At 35.0% G+C, this 15,449-nt stretch overlaps 1 long non-coding RNA gene across 6 annotated transcripts; it reads right to left on the bottom strand.

The window, feature by feature from the left end:
* Positions 1-2,939: 2,939 nt before the first annotated feature.
* Positions 2,940-13,694, bottom strand: LOC103941169. 6 transcript variants are annotated; one of them, XR_007256900.1, is made up of 11 exons: positions 13,155-13,694; positions 11,804-11,870; positions 11,595-11,647; positions 10,285-10,337; positions 9,065-9,158; positions 6,265-6,341; positions 5,033-5,180; positions 4,046-4,319; positions 3,623-3,939; positions 3,255-3,552; positions 2,940-3,097 (listed from the first exon to the last, which is right to left on the bottom strand). It is a non-coding gene; the product is annotated as an uncharacterized LOC103941169 (long non-coding RNA). The 6 variants fall into 6 exon arrangements; XR_007256899.1 differs by lacking the exon at positions 13,155-13,694 and having other exon boundaries at positions 3,623-3,747; positions 3,840-3,939; positions 11,804-11,961; XR_007256898.1 differs by lacking the exon at positions 13,155-13,694 and having other exon boundaries at positions 11,804-11,963.
* Positions 13,695-15,449: the final 1,755 nt, after the last annotated feature.

Raw genomic sequence — 15,449 nt, 5'->3', positions numbered from 1 at the left:
CTTACCATTCCCTCACGGTTTTGTTTTTGGGAACTCACGAGTAACTTCTCAGTGGGTCACCCATCATGGGATTGCTCTAGCTCCCTTCTCGCTTAACTTCGGAGTTCCCATGGAACCCGAAGCCAATGAGCTCCCAAAAGGCCTCGTGCTAGGTAGGGATGAGAAAATACATATAAGGATCACTCCCCTGGGCGATGTGGGATGTTACACCTCTTTTCTTAATAATAGTACTAGTATATTGGCACACATACAGTGTGTGTAAAACTTTGTTTTTTTATTTTTAAAATTGTAGGAGAGAAGAAGAGGGTGTGAGCGCTAACCAAACGTACAATGATAATGAGCATGACTTACTAAAAAAAAAAAGTAAAAACAAAGGAAAAAAAGAAAAGAAAAAAGAACCGTTAGAAGAAAATACATTTCTTGTTCTTTTGGCTAAGATCAAGTAGATAGCGGGAATTGGATTTCGTGACTTTCGTCTAAGTTTCACCTTCCTCAAGTGTTTACTTACATCGCAGTATATCCAAGTAACACTATGCCATATGAAAAAACGACTTACACATGATATATCAGGAAAGCTTTATTTGAATCCATATAATTTTATTTTACACGTAATTTATTCTTTATACTCAGTTAATTCAACTATCAATATCTCTTTAAACGCAAATTTACTACTCCCACAAACTCAATTCAATGTGTAAATTTATCTTTACATTTATTTAAAAAATAAAAAACCAAATTCAAAGCATACATTCTCTCTTCTGACGTTTTAATTTATTCGGTAGCTGCTGACTGAACAATTCCGCAAGCATTACAGAACAAAAATGGATCGCTGCAACCACGGAATGAAGCCTACGTAGCCATGGAAAATTGCATAGATGCAACCTTAGCTTCAGCATAAATTCCATCAATCATAGACCATTTCTAAATCATAGACGATTTGTAACGGCTTTCTCACGTTAAAAGTTAGGGCATCTTTTTCTTTTCTTTCCTTTGTTTCCCACACACAAACTTGGGCTAACAAAGTCCTTTTTTGCTGGCAATATACTCCTAAACTTAAAAAAAAAAAAAAAAAAAAATTGAAATCAAACCAAAAAAATCTTGCATAAATCGATTCATACCTTAGTTTGAGGATCCAAAACTTTAAAATTACCATCCATCGGTCAAAAACCTTGTCTTTCTCTATCTGTTGAGCCTAAAAACTGCTTAGCCTACGACGCACATGCCGAATAACTAATAAGCTAACTACGTCATTTGGTTGAATGTGGGGTGTGCCAACTCGTCGGCCGAGCTCGGCCAGGGAGTGAATGAATGTCGATGTGGCGTGGGGCGGGATGATTATTTCTAAATCTTACGACTGTGGCCGAGGAATGAACACGTCTTCGCCTTCGGGATCTAGAGCCTGAAGACAAGACTGCTAGTTACTATGAAGTTCAATAAATATTTGGCTTTTAGTGCACCAAATGTCGTAACCTAGTCACACCTTGCTCGCCGTGAAGATAATGAAGTGACCTTTAGTCCTTGTTGGCCAAGACTCAGATAGCTAATCAGTTGGTCTCGAAGTAGTGCTGTTTATCTAAACTGAAGGTGCTCATCGATCGCTTGATTCTATAGCTCCAAGCCTATTTATCCAAACTGAAGATGTCACTGGTTGGCTTCGCAGTGCTATTTACCCAAACTGAAGATGTGTTGGTGGGAAAAACAGTAAAATTAATTTCTCAAGATGTTTGAGAGGTTTTGCTTAGAGCGAGAGTTCGTGCATGACAGATTTGTGTGTTATTTTGAAGAGGGCTTTGAATGATGCACTCCCTTCTCTATTCATGGTAATAATTTCCCACATGGAAGAAGTTGAATCTCACTCGGATCATAATTCCTCGAGTTCTCCTTTATCCATTCTGAATGGGCTTCGACCTATTCTAGTAAATTTAACACTCTGAACCCAGCCTCATTTTCTTCCAGATTCAATCCTTGATCTTTTATAGATGCTCCTTGATTCGAGGCACCACGGGCATATGAAGACTTTTTATTGCATCAGGACTCAGCCGACTCTCTCCAAGTTTACGATGAAACCAATTCCTGGTAAGACTCGGTTGTCCTTCCTTGGGTTGGGCTTGACTTGGGAATATTCCAAGTATTATGAGATTTCTCCCCTGGGCAGAGCCCATAATTTCTCTCAGCCCAAAACTGTTAATTTGGGTTCAAACACTATCAAAATGCTTGCTTTTCTCTATGAGAGCATCCTAGGATTTTAGCCAAAATAAAACGTTGGTTAAAGATTGTGATCGTAAAGGTTTGATTATTGGAGTTTATGTTTAAACAAGGTTAGAAGCGGGTTCTTTGCTTACATCAACATATTGTGCGGAATGAGAAGTTTATGTTTGAAAGTTTTGAGTTAACGAATCATGGAACAACATAATAACCTGATTTTAGCTGCTGGCTCTATAAAGTAGAAGCACAAATGGAAATGATGGTTCCCAAAGTTTGCAAGGCATTGTTTAACAATTAATATGATGTTCAAAAGTTGTGCATTGGAAGTTTAATTCCAAACTAATGAACATGTGTAAATATGAATAAGCACGACTAAAACACATAAAATAAGGATGAGTGCAACCGAATGATATAGAAAATAGATTGTTGTAGGCTACAATTCTTAATTGGAACAAATTTAAAAGGATATTTGACGATGGTCCTATTTAGAATCACAGCTATTAACCAGAAAGTGATAACCAAAGAGGAATTTTTGAAATGATTGTTGAATGAATTTTTTATAGCAAGGCCTGGGATGCACACCATAGGGGCATCCTTAGCATGGATGAAGGATCATTTATGTATTATGTAATCCTTGGGGAGACGACTTATTTGTCATAATCGCAAGATAATAAAAAAAGATTCAGCAACTTAATATAACCATCATATGTAAAATAGGTGTAAAAGTATATTACCATGGTTCGGGTAATCTGTTTATGAACCCATGTTCATTGCACTCAAACGATTCAGAGTTTTTCTTGACAACTTTATGGCAAGACGGGCATGATTTGTACCACCAGCCCTTAGTCAAATTGAATTCAACAATAGTTGCTTGGCATACGAAACTTGCATTCTGTTATGGAAACATGAGGTTTTGAAATTAACTTTGGAAACATGGAGTATAAACAGATAGAGAAACAAAGCAAGACATGGTCAAGTTAGATGCAGCACGAAAATCTATTAGTAAAAAGAGGTGATTTCGGTGAATAGGTTGGTGATGACAAACTAACCTTGTCCAAGGCAAGATCAAGTAAAAGCAACTCGTCAATTGTTTTTGACTCAGTAGTAGCACTGACTGCACAGCCTGTATACATCTTAGCTGAGGTGGGCAGGATTTGAAGAGGTGATCTGCTATCCTTAAACCTGTTTTGTGCATGTTTAGGGTGAGAAAGATTAATCGAAGAAATATAAACAAAAAATTTATTAAAGAAGGGTTGTCGATTTTCTTGTGGTTGTATTCAGAGAGTTGTGGAATCTCTGGATTGAAAACACAAACGGTTGATCCTGTGCTTCCGAGAACAGGTTTTCCTGTAAATATGAGATAACAATTAACAAACTGAAATTTTAAGTAGTTAGATAAAGTATGGCAGGGTATAACCTTGGTATTGTTTTACTTTCAGGCTTGTGAAAGCACAAAATACGAGTGGCAAAAGTGCTTGTATTCCACTGGTCTCAAAACCTGTTGTAGTCTCTCCCTATAAGGTTATTCTCACTGTTTCGTCTCTGTAAGTAATACAAAAGATGATGGTTTGGTATATGTCATAAATAGGGTGGCATATAAATAATATTTAGCGTTTAACATAAATAGAAATTACCTAATGTTTTGCAGGTTTAGATTTCTCTTCTTTGCAACTCTTGTGTTCTGGATAGTGATTTCTTCAGTTGGCTGCACAGCCGTTAGGCAACCAAACACATCTACATATAATAGTTAATGGGAGGAATAAGTGGACACTGAAGGCAACAAAAACATATAAATAATCAACTTAGATGTTTGAGTGGCACTTGAAACTAAATTTGTTACCTGTAAGCTCAACATCGTTGTCGATTCTCTAATGAAGTTGATTAAGCTCAATTAAATTGAACCAGTGCATTGGGAGTTCTTGACTTGTTTTGTGAATAGGAATGATTGTGGTTTTCCTATTCAATTCAATGATGGTTGCATGAGGGACAACCTTGCTTGATCTTTTGTTGTGAACGACACGAAATTTGTTGATTTCATATGCATTGCCGACACTTAGATGGTCCAAAAAAAATTGGATGTCTCGACCGTTGATGGTTCCGTGAACCACATCTCTCTTTTAGAAGGAGAATTTTAAGATTAGACATAATACTAAATGAGTGGGATAACATTTAATGCATATAGTTTAAGAATCACGTAAACAGGCAATATAGTCTAGTTGTGGCTACTTAGATAGCATTTAAGATCATATGCAAGATAACAATGGAGATTATTCAAAGAATCAAATCGGTAGTAGTTGAAGCAACCTTGCAAAATCACATTTAGTTTGATTTGTATAGGTTAAAAAACAATGAAGAAAAATTAAGGAAAAGAAGAATTGATAGTTCATACTTAGTTTTGTTTCTACAGTCATAAAAGCTTCCTCAAATAGAACAAAATATAATATCTGTAGTGAAATCCAAAGATAGGAAAAGTGTACATGGTGCACTGTGAAATTTTTTTTTTTTTTTTTTGAATGAAATTTATTGAAAGCCATGCCATCATATGGAGAAAATAGGTTTTTCATTTGTTGTCTATCTGCATGAACTTGTTAACCCAGTATAAATTTAATGTTAAGCCCAAGATTATATCTAGTAAAACAATTAATCAGACAAATGGTAATTACGTAAGCAATGCATAATTGGGTAGCAAGGTGTATAAATTAGTTTCTTCGTGGAATTTAGTCTATGTTTGATTACAAAGTTTGTTGTACTGAGAACATGGCATGCACATTTGGATACGTAAAAATGCTAGCATTCAATGATAAGTAAAAAGGTGTAAAAATCTCACATCCTTATCAACGAAGACGTAATCAAGACTTATAGGTTGAGGATTATCTCCGATGCTTTTCGTGACCCATATTTTGGATACCCTGATGTGGAGCTTGTTTGCTGGCTGGTATGGCGTCAGAAAACGAATTTGTTGCTCTTCGATTAATCTAGATATATAAACAATTTAGGAACAAATTAAATTCAAAATTGAATAAGGTGATTTAACAAAGAAGTAGTGAAGTCATGTTTACAAAAATAAACAAACGGACAAAATAATAACACAAAGTTATACCTTCTTGTAAATGTTTTAAAACATCTTTATAAACTATGTTTTTTGTATAACTATAGGGCATGTCGTTATTGTGAGCAATAACGAATTTGAGACCCTTTTTTGAGGTAACTCTGGATAACGCAATATATAGTTGTCCAGTGATGAGCGGGTTTGTAACAGAATGAATAGTTGGAGCATCTTTGGCTAACAACCGGCGCATAGTGGCATGGTCAGCAAGAAAAAGGGGTACATAAATTTGATGAGAACTTGTTCTAGCTGCTGAATGTGAGCTAAGAAGACTTCCAACAGGAGTATGTTGTTCAAAACTTGATGCAAAGGTTTGGGGAGGGTTGTTTCCTTTGTTTAAAAATAGTAAAGAGGTTGAAGTATTGTTGTATTCGTCGTCATAACTGATGGGAACATCTTGTAACACCATATCATCGAGATTAACAACCGCAATAGATGTAGGCAAATCAGCACGCTCAGTTCTAGCGGCATTCTTAGATAGCCCTATTCTTCTAGACATAAATCTACATAAATGGAAAAAACCACACAACAGTGGTTTACTTTCTAACAAAAGCAATGTGACGATGAAACAACTATGTTAACCATATGAAATGAGCGGTGAACCAAAACCCATTCAAGCAAGAGGTCTTCAGAATCGTAAACACTTTGTTAACATAATAGTAAAAACATAATCCTAATCTTTTTAGATTAGAATGAAGAATAGAGACAGTTGATTTGTAATTGTTTCCTTAAATAGTGTGGTTTGTCAGTGCAGAGTGGAAAATTAATGATTAAAGTGAACGATGATTGCCAAAAAATGGTGATAAAGGAAAGCAGCATAAATATCGAATAACGATGTTACTATGATCCAAAAAAGCATGCATTGACAATTGAACATCTAAACCGAGAAAAGAGTAAAAAAAAAAAAAAAAAGTAAAAAAGTTAAAGGTTCTTTAAAGGGACAAAAATCTAACCGTTGTAGAGACGAAAGCGTAGCTGTGAATGAATGCCACCAAAGAACAATGCAGGACTCCAACGATAAAAACAAAACCTAGAGAAATAGGAAGACAAAATATAAACACATACATAATCAGAGAGAAGCCAAAGACAGAACAAACATCGAACCATAAAAACTAATGCACGGCTCAACGACATTAATATTGGAAGACATGCATTTATAAATTTGATAGAAACAAACAAATTATTTAGGTCTGACTCACTTTAGACCAGTAGATAGTGCAAGATGAAAAGTGTATATTTAAGAGTCTAAGCCCTTAATTTCCAACAATAAATATATTTTAACAGTCGAAGACGGAGTTGCACCTCACGTACTTAATCAACAACATATATATAAAACATTTGTGATGCATGCTAAAGGATATGCATCATTTGAGAGTTCGAAGATTAAAGCTTGCATTCAGTATATGTTAGATCCTGTAAACGTTGGAAAACTTTTTCATTAAATATGTTTAGGGAAATATAGAAATCTATGATGCGATTCCATTGTTCCGTTTCACAAAGTTCGTAGGTTGGACTCTTATTAAACGGTGAGCTTGATACAAATTATTAATGATAGAAATACTCCAGGATGTTTGGAGTTTAAGCACCGCTACTTAAACATGTCAACAATGCTCCAGGATGCTTTGAGTTTAAGTACCACCGCTTAAACATGTCAACACGTCGATAAGTTGACTGGAACAATTTTATTTATAAGAAATGAAAATTAAAAAGAATCATGAAAAATCTGTGATGGTGGAAAAAATGGATTGAAGTCGCTCCAAGGTAAGTAAACATAAGAAACATTTTATCATGGTCATAATTCAACTTGAAATTCCAGTCTAACGTGATGAACAACTTTGTATCCATAGTTGAAGACCCTAAAAATGTAAACCCCTAATCCATACTTTTAAATTGACACCCTCTAATAAAATCGTATCCAACTCTATGAATCACTCTGAAGTAGTTAAAAACCATTAAGTTGAGAAGTCATTAAAGATCCAAACACTAAAATCATTGTAGAGGAACAGTGAGGCGACCAATGTCGGCAGTTTTCACGGTTATCAACACAACTACGAAACCATGAGCATTAATCTTGCCACCTAGGCAAACTTCACCATCTCTAAACCCACCCTGTGCACAGTGCAGGGACCCTTTCTATTTACAATTGTTGCATTGTTTGCATAATACGATGCCTTCCATATTCAAATAGTTACATACCAACCGAGAATAATAATATAAATTCGTCGCTCACCCCTTTTTCCCCATTTGAAAAACCACCCGAAAAACCACATTAATTACCATAGTTTTTAAGAATTCAGATATGGCTGCAAAGAATGAACTAACACAACATAAACATCCATAGAAACATATGTTTTGGAGTAACCAATTAAAAATTGTTAAGGGACCAACTAAAATTTTCAAAGTTAAAAATGAGAACAGAATCTTCATAAAAACAACTAAAGTTGCAATTTAAAAACAAACGAATAATATCAAAACATTAATAGAACAACTGTTTTAAAAGTGTATAGCCAACAAAGAAGCATGAGTCAAAGGATCCTATCAAGAAAAAGAGAAATGCAAAAAATATATAAGCAGATAAACATATTCCCAGCACGCCAACACTTCATCCTTAAAACGGTAAAAGGGTTAATTGTTTACATTATTGATGTTATGACCAAACAAAAGAGGTTTACATGGCGTTTATCTTATCAACACCCATCTAGTCTCTATACATTGAAAACCCAGAAGGATGTTATGGTGGAGGCAAGAAAGAGCAACAAAATTCCAATTTTGTAGCAACAACCAAACTTGTAGATCCCACTGAAAACCCCCTAAAAAAATGTTAAACTTCTTCATTCAACGGAACTTGTTCTTTTGGCGAATTACTACGATTTTCAGGTGAATGGATAGTGTGGACGACCAATTTGTTTCGGTTTGCACCCTTACCATAAACACGCAAACCCAGCCTTGTTTTTTCTATTTTGACTGCTTCCTTTGTATTGGGTCCTGGGGCAGTTTCTCTATATATCTGTATCGTTTTTCGAATCTTGTTATTATTTCGAGCCTCAATCAGTTCCTTTAAATTTTTAACCAAAACTCCTCCTAGAATTTGTTGTTCGCTTTGATCAATCTCTTTGACCATTTTACCTACCCTGAATCACAAATTAAATATAGCGTCATACTTATGTTTTTAGAAAAATCTGTTTAGCTTGTAGGTCTTAGAATAACACAGTAAAAAAATTTAAAAATTTAAATATGGAAGTTGTGATTTTTTTTTTGGGAAATATGTCTGGTTTGTTGAGAGATTGGAATTGTTAACATCACTTATTAAAGCACTTTGGGGAGGATGAGACAGTAGACTACCAGATAAACCTAACGAAAAGACCAACCAACCAAAGTAACTAACCTTTGAAGAACGATTTGGTAAAGTGAGAACGTAACAAAGAAAGGAAGCAACCAATAGAAAACATATAAAATGCTTAACAACATTTGATAAACAATTAAAAACACTGGTTAGATAAGAATCACAGAGACACCAAGAGACTTTCACACAATAACAGAATTGCATAGACAAAATTTAAACCAAAAAAAAGAAAGAACTATCAAACCTTTGGAGAATCAGAGGTTACAAAGATAACGAAGAATGAGAAACAAAGCTTAGAACAAACGTTTAATATGAGGTGAAAAAACCTAACAGTTATGTTAAAAATTATAAAATCGCACTATCTGAAATGGAAAGCATGGGGAAACAATGTATTGAAGTCCAGGGCATACCAAAGGCTTGATTGAAACGTAATGGTTCAGAACCCCTTGATTAAAGGCAGCAGCAAGAGGAGATTATGATTGAACGATGTGAGCACGATCTAAACTGCAAAAAAGCAGTGAGACTGAGATTAAGAATTTGAAGTGCAAACAAACAGTTACAATAAAAGTAACTTAAATTGTGATTGTATAACTACTAAGAATTTTCTCTATGATCTTTCATATTTCCCCTTAGTTGTTTGTAGTAATGCTTTATTTTGTCATAACTCCACACTGAACGTAAAATACCCTGTGGTTCCATGAGACAAAGTATGTAATGGTATCAGAAACTTACCAGTTAACCATATAATAATCTAATGTGATCCTAAAATGATGTAGTCGTGGACAAAAGTAAAATTTCATCACAGAACACATAAACATAGGTCAATGAAGATGCTTCCTATAAATTTGCTTTGTACATGGCCTTAATTACTTGAAACCGATAAAAATCTTTAACAGAGACAAAGGCATGTATTTAATGTGCTATAAATAGCTTGTAGTTTGTTATTTGGGAGAGTTTTTTTGGAAAGTTTGTTTGTTCACAACTCTAAGTTCATTTGCTACAGTACCCCTGTTCCCCCAGTTCTAAAAATAACATTACAAACAATATCAAGCAGCATTATTTAAGAATCTAAAAACAGCCCAAACTAACTATACAGACAAGACAGACACCAAAACATGGAGACATGAAACACAAAAGCTGTAATTAGATCCCAATCACAAAATGCCAAGACAAAATTCCTAATCCAACTATCCGTATACCAACAGCCCATCCAAGCAAATACAATTCTAATGGGGTTTTCAACAAATAAACCAATTATCCAATTCGAACGGCGTTTCGAACAAATACACCAACCATTCAATTGGAACGGGGTTTGTTACAAATACATGGTTAGTTATCTTAAGCTTTACATAAATAGAGATATACAGATACGTGCACAATATAGAAAGAAGCCCAATTCCATTCTACGGTAAAACGACCAAATGGATGTTTAGTTATCTCAACCTTGACATAAACGGACAGATACAAATATGCACACTAAATAGAAAGAAACTCAGTTCCAATATAAGCTCAAACGACAAAAATTGAATTATATATTTAAAATCCAAGCATGAAAGCTTCACAAATATAAATAAAAAAAGGTAGATAGCTGAATAGGCTTTGAACAAACATCATGGCGTATAATTATTACCTCAAAACGGCATGGAACCAACCTCTTCCTCAAACGATCAAAATTTTTGTAATCTGCAAAGAAAGTAGATCCGTTAGCGACTTAGACACTTTCAAATTGAAAGAGGAAATGTAAAGAATTTTAGCTAAATGAACAAAGACAGATTAAAAAAAACAAAAAAACAAAAAAACAAAAACAAAATTTACAGATATTTTGAATCGAGCACAACTAATTTGGTTCAACGAAGAATACCATATCTTAAGGCCAAGGTTATATGTAATCTTCCACATCAAGTAGATTTAGCAAGCAAACGATTTGGATGACTAATAACTCCTACTCTCAAGCCTTTGGTACTACTAAAGAACCGTATATTTATTCCAAGTCGCTTCAAAGAGTATAGGTGTGTATTGGTAGTGACCATAAGAAAAGCTCTAATTAAAATGGTGTAATCAAGTTTCATTCCTTCCCACAAAGCTCTCAGGTTGGACCCTCATGAAACGTTGAGTTTGATAAAAATTATTAACGATATAAAAAGTCGAGCATGCTTTCAGTTTAAGCACCACCACTTAAACATGTTAACACATCTATAACTCTAATCAAACTGCAAAACCAAAAACACATGAGTGTTTCTCGGTTCAAACATAGAAGCACCAGAGTGAAAGGTTCTTATATGCATTATGAGACAAAAGTAATTGCAGCAGCAAAACCCAGAGCTTTCAGTTTAAGCACCACCCTCCAATGCCAACACAAAACACACACAAACAGGATATGATTAACATGAAAATGAAGCTGAAATGAAAGTAAAGTTGAGCCTAAGCTGAAATGGATTAAAAGGATGATTTTTGCAGTAGAAGAACAACATTGTTACCATTCAAATACAAACATATAAGAGAATAACATATGTTTGAACTCTTCTTCCAGCGTTGAAATAGATTTGGATGACTAAGAACTCCTACTGTCAACCCTTTGGTACCACTAAAGAACTGTATATTTATTTGCAGATGATCAATTGAAACACCCCACAGATCAATTAATTCAAATCATAGTTAAATACTAATAGTGGCTTTAAAGAATGTAGGCTTGGTTTTAAAATAAAATAAATAAATAAAAAAAGCCAGGAAATTAGTCTTACTGTTCTCAAATTGACGTTTCACACTTTTAGTTGCATGCCAAAAAACCAAGACATGTGTATGCTGATGTTCTCAAATCCAAATAATACGAAATGATTCTCTCCAAGGTAGAAAAAGGACACTATATACTGTATCAACAAAAAAATAGAAGGAGAAAGTTTTCATGAGTAAGGAGATGATAACGAAAGGGTTAGGATATACCTGCTGCTATGAATTACAGATTCCAGTGGATGAGGCTCTTTGTTTCTCAAAAACTTGCAGGTGGTTGAGTTGCAAGGATACATGACATGGCAAAAAATTAGAGGGAAAAAGAGTTTGTATCCAAACACAGTAAGGAGAATTATATTAGAAATTAGTTTCTATAAAAGTTAACAAAACTTAACAAAATTTTTAAATGGATTGAGAAATACCTCAGTAATGGTCTCTTTGGTGGCTGTTGTGTGAATGAGGGGTTTGATGTGTATGCTTTTGCTGGATCTACATGCATATGAAAAATAAAATTTATAAGTGCATCACAAAAATATAGAAGCAACCAAGAAATGGAAAAACAACCTAGGAACATAGAGATATTCGAATGATGTGAAGTGGAAAGGAACCTAAAGGTGATTTGGTGAGAAGCAAATAGTAGGAAAGTATGAAGAAACACACAAATGAGCAGAGTGTAACCCCATTATTTATAACGACAGAAAGCTAAACAGCCTAAACTCCCTAATTAAAAAACAATAAACTTAAAAAGGAGACTGAATTTTGTTTACACATAAGCAAAGGAAAAAAAATTTCTGAAAAAACACAAATATCAACATAGTGCAGTCCCCTAATTTAGAAAGACTAAGTGTAAACTATAATAGTTAACTAAACAATTTAAAAATATCTATGACAGCTATAATGAAGGGAAAATTAGCCATGACAATTTAACAGTGTAGCCCCCTAATTTACAAAGACAAAGAGCAAGCTGTAAACTTAACTAAACAACTTTAAAATATGTATGACAACTTTAATGAAGGAAAAATGAGCTATCACAATTTTAATAAAGGGAATGGCAAATCAAATAGTCAACAGCAAATTGAAAACAATAAATTGTGTAAACTTAGATATGTTTTACCAAATTTTTTTTTTGATTTGTTAAGTTTTCATGTTGCTGTAAATTTAGGTGTTTTCTCTCTGTGTTGGTGTATCTGCTTAAACTTGTCAAACGTTGGTTAATCTTATGGAATATTTGATATACTTCACAGCTTACTGCCTATGTGCAATGGAGCAGCACAAATTTATCTACATTATGGTTGTTAGGACAATGGATTAGGTTGTAGGATAAATTTGGACATGTAGCTAATCCTAGAGGTGATCTAAACAACCTGCTAAAGACTAAGAGCAAGCCCTAATAGTTAAGTAAACAATATAAAATATCTATGATAGCATTAATGATAGAAAAAATATCTATGACAATTTTAATAAATGAAATGGCTAATCAAACAGTAAACAACAATTAAAAACAATAAACTGAAAAAGAGTTAAATCCTAAGGTGAGCGAAACAATCTATAAAGATCTATGACAATTTTAATGAAGGAACAAAATATCCCTAACAATTCTAAAATAGAAAAAGGATCAATCACACAAAAAGTAATCAAGAAAACAACAAGTTAAATCAGTGGAAGATCCTAATTGACAAAAACAGAGACATAATCTAGCACCCAATTGAACAATTTATAGACATCCGTTAGAATTTGAATGAAAGAACAATGAAAACAAAAGCAGTGCAATACCTTTTGATTCAAGGGAGAAAAATGAAAACCCAGACCCTGCCATTCGTCCCTGAGGCATCCCTTCCTCACCGACTCTGTGCGTAACTCGTCAACCCTAAAGAATACACACACCCATGCTTTCCGCTCTATATCTCTCTCCCTGTCGATCTCTCTCTCTAAAATGGGAGAAAATCCCATAGATCCTGGCAGAGGAGCTAGCAAAATCTTTCTCTCACTCAGTCCAAATCCATAGCTCTAATCCGTCTCCAATCTGTTAGGCCCTGTGTGTCTCTCCTATGTAGTCGCTCTGTCCCCCTCTCTCCGCTTGCCACAACGACACGCAGCTGTCTCCGAGTCAAAAATGGGAGCCATTGTCTCTCTCAAATTCGTCGGCCGTGATGTCCCCTTCCCCTCTCTCCCTGAGTCAAAGCTGAAATGCAGGCCCTGTGTCTCCCTGCTCTGTAGTCGCTCTGTCCCCTTCTCTCTCTGCTCAAAACAGCGACACCCAGCTGTCTCCGAGTCAAAAATGGGAGTCATCGTCTCTCCAATCTGTCAGCCGTGATATCCCACTCCCCTCTCTCCCCGAGTCAAAAGCTGTTAACGGTTGAAAATCAATTCTTAAGCCTGAGTGGCAATTGTGTAAATAAAACGAAAGTGTTAAAAGCAACTGAGTGGCAATCCTGTAAATAAACCGAAATGTGGTCCAAAACACTGTTCATATGAATAGTGCGATTCCCCTCCTACTTTAGACTAAAGTAATTTACTATTTCAAGCGTCCCTTTCAAGTTTAAATAAGGTATTTGAGAAGTTGAGTAGGAAGGTTGGAATATAATTTTATCTTTATTGAGTTAGCTTCCTATTCTCTTCGACCTCGAATCATAAACAATGGTGTTTTTCGAGCCTTACTAATAATAATGATAAATTTCCTTTTACCATAATGGTTATCTTCCGATTACTTTATCGATTTTGAAAATTCCATTTTGTTCTTCATCCGTTGAATCTCTGACTGAAAAAATATAGAAGTTTTGGTTTTGTTGGAAGAAAGAATCGATCATTTCAAATCCGAATATGATAATTATGATAAACTTCTTTTTATTGTTAGTATGAGCAATATTATGCACATCCAATGGGCGTACTTGTCAATGCGATGAGTACATTCCCAAGTACAAGTTTAATTTTTCTTCCAAGTGTTCAATAATTCTGCCCCCAGTTGCTTGCAAGTCCAGTCTGATTCGATTATTAAAAAACTAATGGCCTCAGATTTGCCCAATTCGCCTGCAGCCAATCAGAATTTAAGTTTGGGTGCGAAGAAAGTTGATGTTCTACCATAAAATTAATTGGGGAGTAGCCCAACTTACTTATAAGCCCACACAAAGTCTTTCCTCCCATCAATGTGTAATTCATTCTCAACACGTCCCCTCACATGTGTCGCATTTTCAAGCCTAACACATGGATAGCACACCAGGATGATGTAGAGCGTGTGTGGCCGTTTGGCTTCACACATGGGACAACCTGCTCTAATACCATAAAGAAAGTTGAGGTTCCAATGTAAAACCAATTAGCAATAGGGGTAGTAGTCCAGCCTCTTATAATCCCATGCAAGGTTCATTCTTTCATCAAGGTGAGATTCATTCTTAACACGCCCCCTAACATATGGCAAATTTTCAAGCTGAACACATGGACAACACAAATCGGGTGACGTAGAATATGTGTGGTCGTTGGGCTTCGCACTAGGAACAACATGCTCTGATACTACAAAGAAAGTTGATGTTCCACCATAAAACTAATTGGCAATATGGGGAACAGCCCAACTTACTTATAAGCCCATGTAAAGTCCCTCCTCTCATCAATGTGAGATTCATTCTCAACAGGTGCGAGTAAAGGGAAGAAAATGGTGCTGACGCCGCTGCTTGGGAAGAAACCGAGCGAATGGTTGAAGAAGAAGAAAAGATCATCTGAGGAGGTTAATACAGTATTTGCAAACATGTGATGGAAGTCTGGAATGGAGAAAAAGGTGGATGGAGAAGAAGGGAGCTTTTAAATTTATTTTTATTAATATCTACACTTTTTTTATATATATAAAAATGGGATTTAAAAAAATTATTATTATCCACGTGGCACAAATATGTGGGGTCCGCAATGTTCACATAGGCAAATATCGGACAAATAAATAGAAATTGAGACAGAGGTTTGACATTGTAACGAATTTGTATATTAATGTATGACATTACAATATTAAAAAAGAATTGTTATTGGCACTTCAAAAATTTCATTATGCACTCCAAACTTCGTATAATTAGAATGGAAAATATACTT

This window comes from the organism of the source record quoted next, unplaced genomic scaffold (assembly GCF_019419815.1).
Source record: "Pyrus x bretschneideri cultivar Hongxiangsu unplaced genomic scaffold, Pyrus_bretschneideri_v1 Contig15, whole genome shotgun sequence".
Taxonomy (NCBI): domain Eukaryota; kingdom Viridiplantae; phylum Streptophyta; class Magnoliopsida; order Rosales; family Rosaceae; genus Pyrus; species Pyrus x bretschneideri.
This window is presented reverse-complemented; position numbering and strand designations above follow the sequence as displayed.